This window comes from Manis javanica, chromosome 15 (assembly GCF_040802235.1).
Source record: "Manis javanica isolate MJ-LG chromosome 15, MJ_LKY, whole genome shotgun sequence".
Classification (NCBI taxonomy): domain Eukaryota; kingdom Metazoa; phylum Chordata; class Mammalia; order Pholidota; family Manidae; genus Manis; species Manis javanica.
In genome coordinates this window covers 53,571,675-53,591,642 of record NC_133170.1, presented here as the reverse complement: position 1 = coordinate 53,591,642, position 19,968 = coordinate 53,571,675, and the positions used below count along the sequence as shown (strand labels likewise).

Sequence of the window (19,968 nt, the reverse complement as noted above, 5' to 3'; positions counted from 1 at the left end):
GGGGAAATGTGATGGGGGCTCCTGAGAAAGGTTTTACTTTTGGCTAGAGGTGGTTTATATGAGAGGAAACTGTCCTTCCCCCTTTTCTCTCTTGAATGCTCTGACAGTCACCTTGTAACCAGAAGACAATGGTCCTCAATGGGAAAGAGAACATGCATGGAATAGAGGATCAGAAGGGGGCAATCTTGGGCTTGGGTAATGATTTTGAAATGTTGCACTAATCCTGGCAGTGCCTATTTCCAAACATTTTGTGATACGAATGAAATGTCCTGACTGCTGGAACCACTTCTGTTGGGTAATCTGTTACTTGCAGCCAAATGCACTCCCATCTGATACAGAGAAGAGTATGGCACTCTGAGGATACACAGCAGAGAGACCTGACATGTTCCAGGTGGAAGAAACAGCCTGTACAAAGTCTTCAAGAAAGGAAGGTCCTTCTATGTTTTAGAAATTGAAAGAAGTCCATTGTTGCCAAAGCACCGAGAATAATGCTGAGACTGGCATGAACTGAGACTGAAAGATTAGGCAGTGGGTAGAACATTCAGGACCTCAGAGACCATCTAAATGATTTTAGACTTGATCTTAGGAACAAAGACTTTTAAAACCATGGAGTAATCTTACATTTTCATTTAAGACAATGAATTGGGCAAAAATGGATGCAAGGATAAGAAAAGGCTTGCAGGATCCAGGAAGAATTAATGGCAGGGGAGATGGAAAAAAATGTGATGAAATTCAAGATATATGTTAGCTCTCAATTAAACAGTTCTGAATTACTAGTTATATATGGGAGATGAGGAATAAGCAGGTGTCACAGTTGACTTCCTGATTAGTGAAAACAGCAACTGAGTGAATGGTCTGGTTTAGGGAGATGGAGGTTGTTGAAGGAAGAGAGGATTTGAGGGTGAGATATTTTGATTTTAGCTGTGACTATGCTACATTTGAGGTTCCTCTGAGGTATTCAAGTGCAGATGTCATGTAGGCAGTTGACATAGGATCCAAAGCTAGGGAAGAGGTGTAGGATGGAAGCATATGTTAGGGAATTGTTGACATGTAGGTGTTCTTAGGTCATAGGAGTGGAATGGATTGCCTTGGGAGGAACTTTGCAGTGAGAAGAGAAGAGGGCTTAGAACATGGCCCCCGAGAATTTCAGCGGCTAAAGAGTGTATAGAAGAGAAGTAACCCAGAGTGAAAGGTGGGCTGAAATGGCCCAGGAAATGGTAGGAAGATTAGGAAAGAGTGATACTAAGGAAACTGAAAGAAGAGTATTATGTGGAGTGTAAGTGACCGTCAACCCTATAATCAAAGCTTAAGTCACCTTCTTAAGGAAGAGCTCCCACATTCACCAAGATAAACTGACATCTCTATAGTATTCTTTCTTGTACCCTCTTCCCTTCCTCTAAAGGGCTCTCCACAATATGTAAGTAAGATTTCTCCTGTATTAACCTTCCCTCCTACTAGAATGTAAGCTCTGTGAGGATAGGGAGTACATGATTATATTCACCACTGTATCCCAATGTCTAGCAAGTATTCATTGAACAAGGAAAAAACTTAAATTCAATGAAAAATTTGATGATTGAATACATTAAAAATCCTCAGAAATATCTGCCTGCATGTCAGCAATAGCTAGGAATTTCCAATTTCTCCCCTGCCCCAAATTATTCCTTTTGAGAGCTCTGAGATAGCAATGAAGAAAATTATAGTTGATTAGCTTTATTACTGAGGTTCTAACACAAGGCTGGAACATGCCTCCCGCAATAATTAATGAATAGTGATTTTAATTTGGACTTCTTCAACTAATGGGTGGGGATAACTCTAGTTAAAAGAAAGCAAATTACTTAGTGACTATACTTCTGTTAAGGGAAAAACTAATTCCCTAATTTGTGCCCTCAAAGCTCTGACATTCATGATGCTGTTTGCCTGATTGACTAGATTTTAGTGTTTGCATTTTTAATTTCCTATAGTGGTAAAGAAGACTGCTTCAGAAAAAAAGCAGCAGAGCTCTTGCTGTTCAAGTTGTGCTATTACTTACCTTCTTTGCATCATAGGGATAAAAAGAAAGTCAGGGATTAAAAAAAATCTGTAGTTATAAATACGTTGACTTCAGATGTAAATGCTGGAGTTCTAAGGCTGTTTTGCACCAAAGACCATTTTGACGCTTTGATCCAACATAAAATAAAATATATTCTATATTCTAAGAATCAATCGCATAGATGGAGAAAAATCACAACAGCGGCTTTTTGATTTTTAGTGTTTATTAGAAGGACTTCTTAGTTTTCATAAACCTAACAGATAAAGGAGAACATGAAACATGCTAATTGGATGACTTTGTGCATATATTACTCCTCTACATTTCTATCTGCCATTGTTGTCTGATATTAATTCCCAAGGACTTCCTATTTAATGTAGCAGCTACAGAAAATTTAAGGGACATTTCTCTCTCTTTTTTTTTTTTTCACTTTGAAAGACTATGTTGATACTATGGATGTTTTAAATTATGTCAATTTTTATGTTTATTTTAGAAGTAATTTATGTTCACCATGGTCAAGTCAGAAAATACAGATTGAGGAAAAAGGAAGAAAAAGAGATAAAACATGTAATATAGCTGAAGATACCCTTTTATGTAGTCTCTTATGCATATATACATTTAAATGTATACATATGCACACATACATAGTCTAAAACAATTATAACATCTTTTGCATTGAGCATGCTTTCTGTGTTTAACAAAATGGTGGGCATTGTTCCACGCCATCGTGCATTATATACATTTTTAATAGCTGCATAATATTCTATCATTTCGATAAAATTAACTTGACTACCCCCTTTTTACTGACCATTTAAATTATTTTAATTTTCAGCTGTCACAGATTTGGCTCCCATCTTTGATGCTAAATCTTTGGGCATGTCCTTCATTCTTCCCTTAGAATAAATACCTAGAAGTAGAAAGGCCATAATCATCTTTCATGATGCTTTTTTATACTTGTTTCCTAATTTTCTTTCCAAAAAACTGCTTACTTTCTCACTAGCAGTGTGAGCTTGTTTCCTAATTTTCTTTCCAAAAAACTGCTTACTTTCTCACTAGCAGTGTGTATGTGTGTGTATGTGTGTTAATCACAAAGGTTTTTAGCTTTGTTGATTAAATAGGAAGGACATTTGTACACCCACGCTTATAGACACACATGTAAATATTTTCCTTCTCATTTCTTCTATTGACACACCTCCTTCTCAAGGATCTTCTTTGGATAGAGGTATTGACATGCAATTCTGGGTGAACTCATTTTCAAATGTGAGGCCTGGGACATAAGCTTGAAATTCCTTTCCCTCCATCTTCACTCAAGAAGAGGCTCAGAGTATAGTCCCAGCTTTTCACAGAGAGAAGGAGTAGGCGGGAAAGAAGAGGAGGGAATTCATTCGGTATACACTTGTTGAAGATGAGCTATGGGCCCAGCATTGCGATGCAAAGAGAAAAAAAGGGAGAGGGAACTAATATTGGCCCCACTGGAAGCCCCCAGAGGAAGGCAGAGAATTTTTGCTGGCGTCCTGCACCTGAGAAATGTGTTCTCTCTCAGCCCCATTGAAATTTCTGTTCTCATCAATAATTGATATTGCAAATGACAACTATTATGTGCCATTTTTAAAAATTGTGCAAGAAAGAAAGAAGAGGAAATAAATCTATCAGAGAAACTAGAACAAAGTGTATCTACTTTTGTGAGGGTTTCTTTCCCAGCTCTAGGTTTGCTTCGTGGTGGTCCTATGAAGTGCCATTAGTGGGTCTGAAAACACTGAACAATCTAATCTTCAAGGAAATTTTTTCTCTGATGGCAGAGAACACTTCTACTTCCCCTTTAGATAGACAATATAAATTTCTTTGGGATGACAGACAGCCTCCTAGCTAATGTAACAGAAAAAGGGGAAGGTAGGAGTTTAAGACTGATTAGAGAAAAGAAGCATTTGACTTGTAGGAGAGACATCAATCTCCTGTGCTTCATGCTGCCAAAATTATCCTCTGTATCTTAGATGTTCTTGAGCTGAGAAAATTCTTGGATGTTTTTAACACAGTGGAGGATTGCATAAAACTGGCAGGGCTCATCAAGTTAGTGGTTGGTTGGTAGCCCTTTTCTTCTTTAAATTCTGTTCATTTTTTTAAGTTATATGAAACAAAAGTTAATTTTCTTTTCAGGAGACTTTCGGGAATGGGTGCACATGCACGATATACATATGCATTGTAGTAAAAAACACTCATGTGGTGTTGCCAGCTGGAACAAACACCCTATCATGTCTGCTTTCCTTCTCTATGGGGTAATGTGATATAACAATTGATGTTAGAACTGCATGTGTTCATATTCCATTATGCTTTTCTCCACTAAATAAAGCAATAGAATTGGGTCTTAGGGTATATTTGTTGTAACTGTAGTTAATTTTAACAAGGGGGTTCACACTTTGTTTTAGATCTTTGCTTCATACAGCTGAGTATATTAATTCCTTTGCAACTTGTGGCTCCAAGGGATGTTATTGCATAATCATGATTGTATTACCTGATTTCAATCATTTGTCATCCTCTTGTCATAAATGGGCACAAGTCCCAGCATAGGACCTACTCCCTGGTTCTTGGCATCATCTATCTATAGTAGGCTGGGAGGATGGAAGGGGTCTTATCATTGCTACAGTCCCACTTCTTAGTATGAAGCCTGACACTCAGTGCTCAATAAAAATGTTTCCTGAAGTGAACTTACTTGGTGTCTTCTCCAATGCCATCAAATGGTAATGTGTTACCTACAGTATGAAGTAGTGTGTCCTGTATCACTGCAACCTTTCAAATCTCTAAGAGTATCCCTTCTTCTTAGGACATAGGAATTTTTTGTGACAGGGTGTAGAAATATGGTTGGATATATCCATTTCCCCTCACATTCCATTTCATGTTTGCACTTAAAGAAAAGTTGTTACTTTAAAACTGTGCCAACATTTGGCCTTTTATCTACATGCCTCAGAGACCAATAATAAATCAGTGACTCATGCTTTCCTTTTTCAGCAACCGTATTCTCTTTCCCCTAAGACGTTATTTTCGTTTTAGTGTCTAATGATGCTGCTCTTTACTGGAGACTGGACAAGCGGAAGAGATACTTGCTTTTCTAAGGTTCCCTAGGTCCTCTCTTGACCCTTTCTAATGAATAGAAGGGCATTCGCCATCTGCCAGCTTGCTGGTAGTGGCTGTTTGTAATGTGGGATCCAGCTTCTTGGCCAACAGTTTCCCCATTTCATCCTTGAGTTCCTTCAGACCTCTGGGTGACTGCCACCTGGTCTTACTCATTAAGCTGCATTTATTTCATCAGGTTGGCTTAGGTGAACTGGTGTGTTGCCCACTTTGGATTTAATATCGTCTGCTTATTTCTGGAGCAGAAAGAAGCTCCTTAAGAGTGTGGAAATCTCTCTGATATCTTTCCAGGTAAAGAATTCATTCTTCATGGAAGCCATCCCATTTTGCTAGGGCACCCCAACCTCTGCTTCTCTGCTGATCGCCATGGAAGACTTCAGAAATAACCCTAACAGAAAAAAATAGGAAATTCTGCCTTTGTGTCCTTTTTTCATCTCTGATGTGACAAAAACTAGCAGTCGAAAACTATGCCAAAAAGAGGATTCTATTTACAGGTTGAAGTTTTTCAATTCTACCTTGTAACAAAACTGATTAGGGTCCCATAATATAGGAACAGCATGTAAGTTAAAACTCTAAGAAAAATGAGGAACATAAGAGGAAGGACATAAAAGGAAACCTAGAATTAAGCTAATGGAAAAGTTCGTGACATTATTATCATGATACACCTGCCTCAGTGGGTAAGCAAAAACTTGGTTTTAGCATTTTTAAAGGATTCTAAGCATCTGCTTTTTTTTCCTTTGCCTTTTATTTTACAATTAACTCACTGCAAACAAGACTCTTTCTTCTATTTCTACTCTTTGGTATAATGCTCGAGACCCTTTTGAGTTCTTGGAATAAATCATCCCCTTTGTTTTCCTTTGCACAATTCTAGTTGTCATATCTGTTGTTTTACAAAGAAACTATCTAAAAACATACCTGACACCCCTAATTAGGCTTTTCTAGCTTTGTTGTTTCAAAACCAAACCATTTCAGGGAGTTAATTTTTTTCTGGGTTTTTCTTACATGGCAATTCAATGTGTCAGTACAAGTATATTGAATAAGAGAAGTAGTCTAATTTTGTAGACTCTCAAAGATGTTTATATAGATTTATTTTATATAGATTGTTATACTTAAACCCTAATGTGTACAGAAATTGTTTACTGACATGTCAAAAGGAAATTAATTGTGGACTGAGCAGAAAAACAGAAACTCTGTAAAATAGTCACCATATTTTTTATATTGAAGGTTCATAAACTCATACATGTGAGCGCGTGTCTAAATACGTTCACACAGCAAACACGGCTGTCTTTAGGCCATTATGATACTGATGGAAATCATAAGGTAGGGAGTTTTGTTAATTGCAAAAGGAACAGAATACCTTCTCTGGGAGCTCATGCTGAGAGCTGTTTAGGAGGTTGGAAGATGTTGGTTTTCTTGTCAATTAGCTATTATGAAATATAGGAAAAATATTTGTAAAATGCATAAAATGTAAGTGAACAGTTAATTTATTATTATGAAAAGGTTAATCAGGCAATCCCCACACAGATTAAAACAAAGAACCTAACCAGAAACCCAGAAACCCCCAGGCACTCCTTCCTGCTATTGACTTTCATGCTTTTCTTTTTAGTTACGCATTATTTGGTTTGGCTTCGTTGTTGTTCCTCAAAATTATCTTATTCCTGTAAGGTTTATCCAGATTGTAATAAAATCTAATGATTATTCAGTTTCACCATTTTATACTATTCTATCTGAATATATCATGATTTGTTTACCCATTTTACTTTTGATGGGCATTTGAGTTATTCTAATTTTTGGCTTTTACAAAAATTTGCTGTATGTATATATTTTTGTGCATGCATCTTCATGGCTCACTATATCTCTAAGTTTCCATCTGGTACAATTTTCCTTTCTCTTTAAGTCCAAACTTAGGAATTTCTTAGCAGATCAAAAAGTAGAATATTCTGTTAGACATTGATTCTTTGAAAATGTCTTTATTTCACTTTTGCTGGGGATAGAATTCTGTCAGAAATTTCTTTCAGCACTTTACTTTTTTTTCCCCTTTTGATATTATCTGTTAAAAATATTAACTGTCATTCCTTTGATGGTAAAATGACATTTTTCTCTGGCTTCTTTTAAGATTTTCCAGCTTTCTTTAATTCTTCTGCTCATCTATGATGTTGTAAATATGGATTGGCTTCCTGAATCTGTGGATTTATGTATTTCATAAGTTTTAAAAACTATCCATTATTGACACTTGCCTCCTTCTTTCTTTCTTTTTTGCATTTCAATTTAAATGTTAGACCTTATCACTGTTTCTTCTGTTTCTTACTCAGTTTTATATGTTTCATAATTTTGTCTTTCCATATGCCTTATTATGGATAATTTTTTATGACCTATCTTGAAATTCACTAATTCTCTCTTCAGCTCTGTCTGATCTGATGACAAAGCCATCCCTTGAATACTTATTTTTTCAGTTTTACAATTTTTAATTGAGTCTTTTTCATATATATACCATCTCTAGGTTCTTTTGGAAATTTTTGAAATTTTTGAGGTCAGCTTCTATCTCCATGTGCGTTGTAAACATAGATTTACAATCGCCTCTGTAAACTTTAATATCTAAATTCCTTAGGGTCCTTTTCCTATTGATTCTTACATCTGTGACTCCTGCTCTCAAATTATCTAGAAAAGTACCTTATAATTTTTTATGGTTTACTGAATATTTTATATGAAAAATTACCTTTAGGAATAATTTGAACACTTAGGTGGAGTTTTCTTTCTTCGTAGCACATTTTATTTTCATTCTTCTGGACATGTAGGGGAATTAGCAGTCCAGGACCAAGGCTTAATATTTTTTGTGGAGACCTGTCAGTCTTAAACAAGAGAAAAGACTATTTTACTGAAGTGACACTGAAGACCTTTTAACTCTGTTTCCAGAAGTCCTTAGAATGCCTCCTGGTGCTAAGTGAGGGTGATGTGACAGACCTCATACACGCAGTGGCCACAGTCCTTGTTGCCCCACCTCTCACTGTTCTGGCTCTTGTCTTAGCTGCCTCAGCTGCTGTTTAGGGCTGTGAGTGGCAATAAGCATTTGTTAATTTATTTATCCTTGCATTCAACCTGCAAATATGTGCAGCCTTCTGTGTGTTAGATGAATAAGACATGATTTCTCAAAGAAATAAAATATAATACACTTTACTTATATAATAGAGTAAAAAGCAGGAGCTTTAGGAATGTAGGTCGGTAAGAGGACAACTGCTAAAGAGGCTGGTCTAAAAAAGTTAGTTGCAACAGAGTATTAGTTGCAACTTAGAATATCAGTTGTTAGTATTTTCTTTCCCTTTTAAAAGCATTTATGGTCGCAGTAGCATAGAGTTAAGCATAATAAAGAACATAAAAATTGTTTGAACCCCATCACCCAAATTTAAATCATTTAAAATTTTCTCAACAGATGAATAAAATGTATTGTTGTATCTGTATTGATAGATACAGACACATACATTTTGCTTCTGTAACCAGCGCCTTCCTTTCTTTACCTACTTCTATTACCTCCTTCTGATGTAAGAAACAGAGGCACTTGGGCTTGTAGAATCTAAAGAATATTGATTCATTTGATGATGGCCACCATTATCAGGGAAGCAGTTAATTCAGCACCTTGAGTCCAACTCAGAAGTGTGCATATGTAAGTTCCATATGTGTTTTTTTGTTTGTTTTTGTTTGTTTTTTAATATGGAATGCTTCACGAATTTGCGTGTCCTCCTTGCACAGGGGCCATGCTAATCTTCTCTGTATCGTTCCAATTTTAGTATATGTGCTGCCAAAGCGACCACTCCATATGTGTTTTAAGAAGCTTTTCTTCCATTGCAAAATATATAATGCCTCTTCTCTCCATCCCATTCAGTCACCTCTTATAATCATAACTGCTCAGGTGATGAGTGACTTCGTTAGAAAGACAGGAAGCTACATTGCTGATGCTGCTGTCTTCTTCACTTGGGAGATACTGGTATTTGGGAAGCTCATTCAGCCCTCTGTTCTTCTTATAGCCTGTCGACAACTCTTCTGTTGTCACACAGCACCTATTCAGCTACAGCAGGAAAGTTTTCAAGTGAAACCAGACTTTCATAAGAGCAAGTTATTCCATTAGATACACCAGATGAGACCCAGTATTGCACAAAGCCCAGACATCAACTGGAAATCGGAAATAGTTTAAAGTGAAATACATGCTTTAAAACAAAAGGAATTTTAGGGTTCTAACTGTAGAAACTGGAGGAAAAGCCAGAATGCTAATTAAGTTTCAGTAAGAACAGAGCAAGGATCTGACTTACTATCCCATTTCTGGAGTGGCTCAATCTTTGGATCAAATTGCTGTTGATTGTGTTGCCAAGTCTGCATACACTGCTATAATTATTACAGCTGCAAAACATGTTTCCCCCAGTAAGACAGGTCCTCATTCATTATCCTTAACAAAATGATTTATTCTCATCGGTTAATTCTCTCAAACGGATTTTGGAACCCTTTTATGTTAAGATAAAAACCTTCCACTGCTATTTTGCTTAGAATTGTATTGAACCAATGAATTAATTTGAGACGATTTACTTTTTTTCCATTATTTCAGCCTTCCCATGAGGAACATGGCATATCTCTTCATTTATTCATACCATTTTTATTTCACACAGAGGTTCTTTTTAATTTTTTATATTATTTCTTATACAAGAGCAGACATGAACTCCTATGTACCCACCACATACCTTCAATAAGGACCACTTCATGGCTAATTTGTTTCATATCTACCCCTTCTTATTCTTCCCTGTATATATATATTTTTAAATTACCAACATTACATCATTTTTCCTGTAAATGTCTCAACTTCACAGAATTTTGATGATTTTTCTGAGAGGACCTGACAATGCGTTGCTGTTCAGTTTATTTATACATCTTTATATTTGTTAACATCATTATGTATAGACTGTTTTTAAAAAAGTCTAACTGCAAATGCTGTTATTTAAGAAAAGCTTAAAAATTTACTTATACTTAACTACTTTACCAGATTCCTTATTAGTTCTGAGAGATTTAAAGTTATTCTCTTGTATTTTCCAAATACACAGGCCTACCCTATTTTATTGTGCTTCACAGATACTGCATTATTTACACATTGAAGGTTTAGGGCAACCCTGTGTCAAGCAAGTTATTGGCCCCATTTTTCCAACAGCACTTGCTCACTCTGTGTCTCTGTGTACCATTTCAGTAATTCTCAATATTTCAAATTTTTCATTATTATTATAGTTTTTATGGTCATCTGTGATCAGTGGTCTTTGATGTTACTATTACAATTGTTTTGGGGTGCCACACACCATACCCATATAAGAGAGCAAACTTAATGAATAAAAGCTGTGTATGTTCTGACCGCTCTACTAACTGGCCGCTGCCTTCCCCTCCCCTCTCCTTGGGCCTTCCTATAGCCTGAGACACAGCAATATTGAAATTAGCCTGATTAACAACCCTGCGATAGCCTATAAATGTTTAAGTGGGCGGATATGTCACACATCTCTCACTTTAAATCAAAAGCTAGAAATGATTAAGTCGAGGTAGGAAGGCATGTCAGCAGCAGAGACAGGCCCAGAGCTCAGCCTCTTGTGCCATACAGTCGGCCAAACTGTGAATGCAAAGGAAGAGCTCTTGAAGGAGAGTAAAAGTGCTCCTCCAGGGAACACATGGATGGTAAGAAACTGAACAGCTGTATTGGAGCTGATACGGAGAAAATTTTAATGGTTTGGATAGAAGACTAAAATAGCCACAACATTCCCTTAAGCCAAAGCTTAACACATAGCAAGGCTCTAACTCTCTTCCAATCCCATGAAGGCTAAGAGAGGGGAGGAAGCTGCAGAAGAAAAGTTGGAAGCCAACAAAGGTTGGTTCAGGAGTTTAAGGAAAGGAGCCACCTCCGTAGCATACAAGTGCAGGTGATGCAGCAGGTGCTGATGGAGATGCCGCAGTGAGTTACCCAGGAGATCTGGCTGAGATCGTTAATGAGGGTGGCTGCACTAAAGAAAAGATTTTCAATGTAGATGAAATGGCCTTATATTGGAAGAAGATGCCACCTAGGACTTTCATAGCTAGAGAGAAGTCAATGCCTACCTTCAAAGCACCATAGGACAGGCTGAATTTTGCTATGGGCTAATGCAGCTGGTGACTTACGTTTGGAGCCAATGCACATGTACCATTCTGAAACCCCCAGGGCTGTTCAGAATGATGCTAAATGTGCTCTGTACATGGAATAAGAAAGCCTGGATGACAGCACATCTGTTTACAACATGGTTTACTGAATATTTTAAGCCCACTGTTGAGACCTATTGCCCAGAAAAGATTCCTTTCAAAATGTTACTCCTATGGGAAGATAGCTCAGGGGAAGAACATTTGACTGAAAAATGTTACTGCTCAGATAGTGCACCTGGTCACCCAAGAGCTCTGATGGAAATGTACAAAGAAATGAATGTTGTTTCCATGCCTGCTAACACAACATCCAGCCTGTAGATCAAGGAGTCATTTTGAATTTCAAGTCCTCTTACTTAAGAAATACAGTTTGTAAGGCTATAGCTGCCATAGAAAGTGATTCCTCTGATGGATCTGGGAAAAGTAAATTGAAAACTGGCAAGAAAAGATTCAGCATTCTAGACGCCATTAAGAACATTCATGATTCATAGGAAGAGGCCACAACATCAACATGAACAGGAGTTTGGAAGAAGTTGATTCCAACTCTCAGGAATGACTTTGAAGGGGTTCAAGACTTCAGTGGAGGAGAAATAGCAGTTGTGGTGAAAATAGCAAGAGAACTCGAATTAGAGGTGGGACCTAAAGACTGGACTGAATTGCTACATCTCATGAAAAAATTAGAATGGAAGAAGAATTGCTTCTTATGGACATGAATGGAAAGTGGTTTCTTGTGAAGAAATCTAATCCTGGTGAAGATGCTGTAAAGATTGTTGAAATGACAGCAACAAACTTATAATATTAGATCAACTTAGTTGATCAAGCAGCAGCAAGTTTTGAGAGAATTGACTCCAATTTTGAAAGAAATTCTACTGTGGGAAAAACACTGTCAAACAGCACCACATGCCACAGAGAATGTATTTATCAAATTCATGCAGCAAACTTCATTGTTGTCTTATTTTAAGAAGTTGCCACAGCCACTCCCACCTTCAGCAACCACTGCCTTAATCAGTCAGCAGCCATAAACATTAAGCCCCTCCACCAACAAGATTATGACTCACTGAAAGCTCAGATGATGATTAGCATTTTTTTAGCAATCAAGTTGTTTTTAAAGTATGGACATTGTTTTTAAGACATAATGTTATTACACACTTAATAGACTACACTGAAGTGTAAACATAACTTTTATGTTCACTGGGAAACCAAAAAACTCATTTGTCTTGCAGCAGTCTGAAACTGAGCCAACAATATATCTAAGCCTTGCGAGTATAATCATATCAGTATATTACTGTAATTTTGTTTCCAACATCAAGCTTCATATTGGTTGCAAATATAATGTACTGATAGACTTTACAGAAATATGTTCATTACTAGTAGTAAATAAAAGGCATTTTTATCTTCTTTGTGATTTTATTAAAGATGCCTTAAAATGTGCATTATTTATAAATCCTCTTGAGAAACTATCTAGGAATGAGCACTGAATTTATCATATTCCTTTTTATTATCTATTAAGGTAGCTCTCTCATTTTATTCCTGGAACAAAATTAAATATGTGTTAATAGGCTTTCTACATTACTGGTTAACCTCATTTTATTGCAGTAAATTGTCTTAATGTACTGATGGATTTGCATACTTAGATTTTGTCTCTTTGTATGTATGATTGATATGCTGTGTGTGTGTGTGTGTGTGTGTGTGTGTGTGTGTGTGTGTGTGTGTGTGTGATCTTGGCTGCACTGTATTTTGAGCACCAGTTTTTAACTGTATCCTTTGTTTTAGAGTAATTATAATAACATCAGCTTTTTGAAAAGTTCAGAAAAGTGAATCATAAAACACTTGCTCAGAAATGTTGAGAGATAATTCTTCATCTTAGTATTTATTTTTCCCATTTTATTGTACTGTTCTACTTTGTCAATTTTGATAACATATTTTCTCAAATACTTGTGATTTTTCAAGTATATTAACAGATTATATTCCTCATCATTCTCATCTATTTTTTTTGCCTGATATCCTTGGCTTGAAATCTTGTTTTGAAATATTTTAAAAATGTGTTCCTGATTTAGTTTGCTTATCTTCTCTCTGTAAAGAATCACTTCCTGCATTTATTTTTCAATTCACATTATTATTAAGTTTATTTAATTGTTATTCATTTTTTTTCCTGTTTCTTAATATTTTTCTCTGTAGGAATGTTATTTTACATTTGATGGCAATTTGGACCCTGCTTCTTGTTTTGTTCTGTTTTGGAGTGTTCTCATTTATTTTCCAATTAATCTAGAGTAACAGTGTTGATTTGCTTCTTGGGGCAAGATTGATATAAAAAAGTGATTTTTAACCTCCTAAGTATTTAATATATGTTATGAAATTCTGGTATGTCTTAACTGTAGTCAGATAATAATTAAAATGGGAGCAGAGATCAAGAGTGACAAATTTGTACCGTTTAAACTCAGAAGTTATTCTTAAAGGGATATCTTACCATCCAGAGTCCATTTTTAGTTTGCACTTTCTTTCCTAAATAGAGAAACAGTCCTCAGGGTTGGGAAGGGGAGATAATTGTTTAAAATGGAACCAACTATTAATATGAATATGCAAACCCAGGGGGATCAAGAAAGAAAATGTGTCCCTGTAATTTGTTGGATAGATAGGTTCTTTCCTCTTTTGGCTTAAACTGTAGATGAGGCTCAGAGTTGAGAAGGCTCCTTCTTCCCCTGTGTCTTATGTCAGCACAAATTAGATAGAGATGGTATGGGCATCTATTCAGGAGTATCTGAGATAGACCCCAGTTTTCCTGTAGGCTTCAGGGTGTCTGGCAGGGAGACCATCCAAAACTTCTGAGAATAAGCAGGAAGACACAAGGGAACCTGGGAATAAAGGAAAGAAGCCAGGGGCATGACTCCTGTGATGTGATGATCAGAGGCCAGGGCAGGTCTTCAGACACAAGCAGGGAGATGGAAAGACCTTCTGGCGATGAGGTAGGGATGGTGCCGTTGGTTGGCACAAGCACAGTGTGACACGCTGGAGAAGCAGATGTTCACTCGCCAGCTTCAGTATATGGTTGCCAGATTTAGCAAATAAAAATACAGGAGGCTCACTTAAATCCCAATTTCAATTAAGCAACATATAATATTTTAGTATAAGCATACCCAACATATTGCATGACATGTACTTTCACTAAAAGTTTTGGTTTTTATTATTTTAAATGAAACATGTATTTCAAATGTAATAGGATGTTTGTGTTTTATTTGCAACCCTCCTCAGTGGTATTTGTGAATGTCCCAACGGCGTGAAATAAAGAGCAAGAGGAAGAGAACTCTCAGGGAGAGTCCTGATGGCCCAGGATTTCTGTCTGAATGGCCTGCGATACCACTCAGTTTGAGTTTTGAGGTTTTCTGGAAGTGGCTGGATTAAATATTTTGCATTAGAAATAAATGTAGCTTCAAACCAGAAATGTTTTTAGTTAAAGAAAAATAGTGTCATTTTTGCACCTCCAAAGTGGTGTAATTTTATAATTCATAAATTTTTTTTTTAAGTTTTTACGGCATTTCAAAGCATGATATTTATATCTCTGCCTAAGAGACCACCAGCCCAAGCCATATTAGGATCTCTCAGGGTTAATTCCAAATTTTTAGTTTTCTCCAATCAGTTGGGACCAAGAGATGGGGGTGGCGAGTGCTGTCATGTGACCATCTCTGTGGGTGTGAAGGGAAGTAAAGGGGCTTTACAAAGAGGGCAAAAAGTCTAAACTGTGTCTACCATAAACATCTTCCATCTCTTGCTTGTGACAACTTACTAATGGCTTGTTGAGTTTTAAATCTGACCCAGAAACCGAAAAGGAACGAGGAAGATGGATTGTACCTTCCCATTTCTAGCTCCAGAGCCGTTGTCAGACAGAAGTTCACGGCTTTTTTTATAAGGCTACTCTCTTCCCCGTACATTTCATTATGCCCTTGTCATGGAGTAGCGCATGTCACTATTGTATGTCCTTTGGATCTTATCTTGGCATATTATTTCTCTGTTTTATTACCAGTTTTAGACAGCACCACAGTGCAGATTAAACCCTTGACATCCAGTTACAGAAATACCGATGCATTCATTTAGAATACTGTCAGAATCTTTGTGCCATTTTAATATCCAACTTGCCAGATGTAGTGAAAGGCAATGAAATACATAGCTTTTTGCAGAGCTAGTGAGAACCAGGAATTTGTACATAATAAGGGAAAGATTGTTTTCTGTCTGTGAGGTAGCAACAGTAGGTGTTAGGGGGCTAGTCATTCTAATAGGTTTTATTTCCCAGTTACAAAAGTTATCGGGCCCCCTTCCTTAAATGGTTCAACAGAAATCTGCAGGAGAATGAAGTTCTTCATATGTCTCCTTATTTTAACCAGATTGTGATCAGGGAAATGACTCATCCATGATTGGTGGTGAGGTTAATTTCATGGGACTGGGAATCTTAGTGTACTCTAGAGTCTGATACTGGCTTCACAGTTTAACAATGAATTCATGTGAACCCATGGGGTTTAACTTTCCCTATAAGGGGATTATTTTTCCCCCAATGCCTCTTTTGCTTGAGGCATTCTTGAGAAAGGTCATCATTCTATTCAAGGCATTTATCATAATTACTGAGAACAAAAATGTCATTCGTATGTGCCAGGCCAGATGAGATCACGAAGAGACATGCTGTCCCTCATCGTTGTTCAAGTTTCATGGATTTTGTATGGCACGGGAGAGGGAAGGTAGGTCTGGTTCACTTTAGGCCACTGGGGGTACCTGTCAGCCCACAGTGCCTTTCTAGAGAGTCCGCTGAGCAGTGGTAGGCTTGAGATTGTGAGCGGATATAGGGTATGTGATGGGGCAGGACTACTGCAAGCCTTCGCTCCAGCATGCTGTGCAATATGGTTATTCCCTGATTCCACACAAGTTCTAAACAGAAATTAAGAACGTGTAGTCTAGGGGCAGAACAAAGCAATGTCCAGGCAATGACAGGTGCTGGGTGTCCAGGACACACTGGGAGAGGGGCTAGGAAGCAATCTCGGTTTGCACACGGATCGCTTTGTTCATTTTGATACGAACACGCTCTTTTTCCTGCAGGCAGGTTGTTACCTCTGTGTGGGGAACCAGACACCCTCTTCTTTGCCTACCAAAGTCCTACTTTTTCTCTCACAAAATTCTGCTCAAACATCAACATTCCCAGGGGTTTTCTTGCTTTCCTGGGTACTTTCAAGGTCTCTTTATCCAAACACTTGTTCAGCATGTATCACAACATCATCCGTGGCCTGACCATTAGCCTGTCATCTACACTGAACCAAAGGCTCCTGAACTTTCTTCAGGCCCAGAATAGGCCTGGGCAAGTGTGATGGGCAGATCGAGTGGATGAATATGCTAATCCACTCAATCCCCGTATCGACCCCACGTGGTAGGGACCACTGAACAGATGAGGAACCTGAGGACAGAAGGCATAAACAGCATGCCCAAGGTGACAGAGCTGGTAAGAAATGGAACGGGTTCAGGGCCAGGCAGGCTCACTCCACAATCCATGCCTTATCACACAGCTCCCATGTTTCTAAATTAAGATGCCAGGTGATGATGGATCAACCTCATATTCTACTTAAAGCTGTGAATTTCCAAGCCACAAGAATGTACAGAAATAGAAATGTTGATTTGAAAAGATACAATTGTAGTGTTTACCATGTAAGAACTTGTTTGTTATGCTTCAGAAGATTGGAGACTGATGAGAATTAGGCTTGAGATGGATTAATGATTGTGCATTGAGCATTGACCCCCCTATACAGAATTTTATTGTTGTTAACAACCATTTGATCAATAAATATGAGAGATGCCCTCTCAAAAAAAAAAATTGTAGTGTTTAATCCTTTTAGAACCAATACAAAGTAAGAATATTGGTAAAGATTTTGCTAATTCTTACTTTTTTCCACATAGCCAGCTAGGCTGGTTAAGCTGACGTGTAAGTCTCCTAACTCAATCTGGTCTTCAGATTTGGCATGCAGGTTTTCCTCTTCTTGTCCAGGGTGCATGGAGGTGCTGTAGAAGCTTACACTCACTTCCAGGATTTGCTTGGGGTTGTTCTAAATATACCTGGTCCAGTAGACCCCTTTGAGACACTTGTAGTTCGTCAATCGAGGGCTTGGTTTGGAAAATATAATTGTCGTACCTAGAAACTGAACCGGAGAATCCTAGAAGTCATCTCATGCCCCTGCTTTTAACCCACCAGAGTCCTTCTTTCTGCCTTCCCCTTCTCCCTCCCATCTTGCTCCTTGACCAGTAGTAGCTTCTACTTGCTGTTTGCCTATAAACTTCCAGTTTGAGCTTCTTAGTGCTTCCTGACACATAATTTCAGCAGAGATCCAATGCAAATGATGAAGACAACCTCAAAACAGAAAACAAATCCAGATTTTACCAGTTCCATGACAGAATAATATTTTTTTCTTCTTGGGATCTTGGAAGAAAAAAGGAAAATAGAAATTATAACCACTATGAGTATGGATCTTCAAATGCCATTTCCTGTGGAAATTGCATAAAGCATTTCTCAAAAACAAAACAAAAAAAAATGGCAATTTTATTTTACAAATGAGATATTCTGTTTTAGAAATTACCTGTTTACTACATAAAGGGGATTAAAAACTTGCCTTAATGAAAGTGAAAGACAGTGAGTTAGAGCCTTTGTGTAAATTTTTTAGCTCTTCCTACCTTTGCAAATTTGGACATGGTTACCTTATTGAGTATTTCTCCTCGTTGGGTGTGCCTTACAATAAGAGTCTGCCAATTGTAGCACTTGGACTGAATCCATCTTGATACCTGTTTTAGTAAATAAAGTTTTGTTGGAACAGAGCCATGCCTATTCAATTAAGTATCTTCTATGGCTGCTTCCAGGCTGTATCCACAGAGTTGAGTAGTTGTGAGGTGACTTTTGGTTTACAAAGCTAAAAATATTTACTCTCTGGCCATTTACAGAAATTGTTTGTTCATCCCTGTTTTAGAAAATCCAAGGGAGAGGGCTTTGCTTTCACCAGTCTTTGAGAAAGGACACAGTTTGAACTAGGAAATTCTGGGATTAAATAGGATGTCTCAGTGGGTCAGTCCACTAGGGAACTTGAAACCCTGCAAAAGCTGCATTCAGATGCCACCTTGCTTGGGATTGCCCTGTGTGACTTGGCCAAGTTGCTTGGCTTTTCTGAATTTCAGTGATTTCATCTGTAAAATAGAGACACTTCCTAGTTTGAAGAACCACTCTGGCCTTAAATGAGATAATATTCTAAAGTGTGCAGTGTATTTCCAGTCATATAGCGGGCACTCAGTGAATATAATGTCTTCTCTCCTTGCTACATCCAAATTGAGGAGTGAGCTGCATGTGAATGCACAGATTCTTCTGTCTGGACAAAGGTCTGTTTGTATTGTGGAAGATTTTGTCATTTTAGCACATTTCTGTATTTTATCATGAGTCTTTGAAGAAAAAATGCTTTTGTCCACTACCTTGTGGGTTCTATTCAAAGGTTTTACCAAGTGCTTCCTGATTCATTTAAAACTATTATTTAAGGCCAGTAGGATCACCCATGGTTACACTGATATCAACAATTTCCAACGACTCCTTAATGGGATTTATACAGAGAAGAACAAGGAAACTGTGTTTCAGAAATTGTCTTGCTGCATAGCATTTTCCCCTCTATAAAATCAATCTCTTACCTATGCTCCAGGCCTCAGAGGCCAGACCTCTTGAGGATGCTCAGACTCCAAGAAATGTAAGCCAGTGGCCTTGCTGATGAATGTGGAAGATTACATTTGAGAAGGAAGCTGCCCATGTTAACAGCATCACAATAAGCAGGAGACATAGATTGACTTTGCTAAATCTCATGCTCTTGGGGTGGAATTGCTTATCTAGCCTCAGTCCAAAGCAGCAGACTTGCTCTGTGTCCCATTTTGGAGAGATGCAATGAAGCCATCTAGACTGAAGAAATATGTCTTGGGCTAACAAATTTTTTTTTCAGACATTCACTTAAACATTGTACTATGAACACTCATTCCCCAGGAGGTGGGCTGCCATGCAGTATCATTATCCTCAACTTACAGATGAATGAAAACATGCCATGATGAGGGAGAGTGATGCAGGTGACAGGTACAGTAAACAGAGCTCAGAAGCAGCACGTGGCTACTGAATGCTTTTGCTGTGAGCGCCGTGCCAAGTATGCCAAGATGTTGGCAAATAATTTATCCCCTTTCAGCCCCCTTCCACTGTGCCTTCTGTGGGCAGGTATCATTCAGGTTTCCTTGTATTTCCTCATCCCATTTTCTCTTGGCCTTGACCTCACCTCTTCTCCACCTTGTCCTCCTCCTTTTCCCTACCCTACCTCCCCTTCTCTCCTACTTTCCCCTTCTACCTTTCCTCCCTTTCCTCCTTTTCTTTCCTTATCCCACCATATCGTATTTTTATAAGCTGCCTTTAATCCCTTCTGCAACAAAATAGGGTATAAATATTTATCAGATAGAATCACAGCCACTCAGAGTTGGAGGTAACCCAGGAACAGCAAACATGGCAATTCCCCCCAGCAGAGTTGGGTGAGCGAATCACATACTGATGTGATTAAGCTTCCAAAAACAAATGGTTCTTTGTTCCACATCACAAAATC

At 37.9% G+C, this 19,968-nt stretch overlaps 1 protein-coding gene and 1 non-coding gene across 9 annotated transcripts in view; one reads left to right on the top strand and one right to left on the bottom strand.

Annotated features, from left to right (window-relative positions):
* Positions 1–19,968, top strand: part of GADL1 (glutamate decarboxylase like 1) — a 158,856-nt gene that overhangs the window by 60,994 nt on the left and 77,894 nt on the right. The gene's annotated exons all lie outside the window — the stretch shown is intronic.
* On the bottom strand, positions 8,852–8,958 carry LOC118970589 (U6 spliceosomal RNA). The gene has a single exon (XR_005058645.1). It is a non-coding gene; the product is annotated as a U6 spliceosomal RNA (small nuclear RNA).